Source organism: Hipposideros armiger, unplaced genomic scaffold (genome assembly GCF_001890085.2).
Source record: "Hipposideros armiger isolate ML-2016 unplaced genomic scaffold, ASM189008v1 scaffold_161, whole genome shotgun sequence".
NCBI classification, from domain to species: Eukaryota; Metazoa; Chordata; class Mammalia; order Chiroptera; family Hipposideridae; genus Hipposideros; species Hipposideros armiger.
The window spans coordinates 555,657-557,201 of NW_017731511.1; the positions used below are offsets into that span (position 1 = coordinate 555,657).

Genomic DNA, 1,545 nt, shown 5'->3' on the forward strand with positions numbered 1-1,545 from the left:
GGAACTCTAAGCAAGTCACTAAGCCTTCCTGTGTGTTTCCTTTTCTACAAAATATAATTATAGCTGCAGAAACAGATTGGTGTGAGGAATAAAAGAGTTAATAGTCACAAGTACAGAGGCTGCCCCATTGTAAGCACTATATACCTATAAATTATTATTATTTTATTATCAAAGAAAGTTTAGTGTAAGGAGATAGTATTGTACACACATAATTTGTCACAAATAATAAGTAACTTTCCCCAGGCAGGTATTATTAATTATTCCCAGCTTCATAGAGAGATAGGGGAAGGGCTTTCCAAGCAGATGGAACAGTATTTGTAAAGACACAGAGATGGTGCGCACAGACAGTTTACATAGAGAACAGTAAGGTCCGAGTGGCTGAATCTGAAAACTCACAGGGTTGAAATGCATTTATTTTTACGGGGTCATTTTCTAACTCTAATACCATGAATCCAGTGACTTTCAAACTCCCTGAACAACCTGAAGCTTGGCTCTTTATCATTCTGTCCTCCATCAGAGACCATCACCACTGCCCTACCTTACTCTGTATTCTAATTCAGAGATGTCCCTAATCAATGCTCTGTGGACTAGAAGGGATGCAGCAATATGCCCTGAAAAGACGAAACTGGAAGCTCAACAAACATAAGCACACACTCTGCCCACTTGGACATTTCCCAGGACTACCTTACCTGGCTGGTCCAGCCACAGGCCTGTGGGAAGGAAAGGTGATTTCAACCAAGTATAAGCAGAACACATGGCCTTTTCATCAACTACAGACAGCCAAGACTTCCGGATAGAGAGCCTGCCGGATAGAGAGCATGCCTGGCACCATGCCTGCCTAGCTCACCAAGGCTGTTTAGGACACAAACAGCTGGGGCCGTGAGTATGAGTCTGTGCCACCTCCATGGCTGGGGAGCTGTGTCTATGTAGCTGTCCCTTGGTATATTCCCTGATGTTATACAACGGCCCTTGGTGAACCATAAAGCATTCCCCACTTGCCTGGAACACCATTTATCAAACTCCTTCACCTTGAACTTTGCCTTACTGGCACTGTGATACATTCTAGCTACTGGCAGCTCATGCTTTGTCCTTACTGGCTAAATCATTGCATTTCCATCTGCCTTGATGATGCTATAAGGATCCTATCTCTACTGAGGTAGCCAGCCACCTGTACTTGAAACCCAGGGATCGCTGTGTAAGTCAGCGTGACCATACTGGATAGGATATATTTTGTGGGAACAGTCTCAGGCAGGCCTTACCCCATCCTGAGTAGTTCTGTATGGTCAGATCCTGAGACACATGGATTTGTAAATCACCGTTGCCTTAACAAGGTGCGGGGGATGGTTCTTACCAGCTTCTACACTGATAAGTGTAAAACCCTTAGGGCATGAAATCTTGGGACTGTGTAAGCTTATCTTAGAAAATTAATTTATGACTTGTGCCAGGATGTATCAAGCCAATAGCCTGGCTGAGAGACTTAAGATCCCTTGCAGTGCAGTGGACTCAGATGTAGCTTCTCAAAGGAACTAATGGACTGTCACCATG

At 44.1% G+C, this 1,545-nt stretch overlaps 1 protein-coding gene across 1 annotated transcript in view; it reads right to left on the minus strand.

The window, feature by feature from the left end:
• Positions 1 to 1,545, minus strand: part of PRKG1 (protein kinase cGMP-dependent 1) — a 1,201,019-nt gene that overhangs the window by 225,644 nt on the left and 973,830 nt on the right. The window lies entirely within an intron of this gene.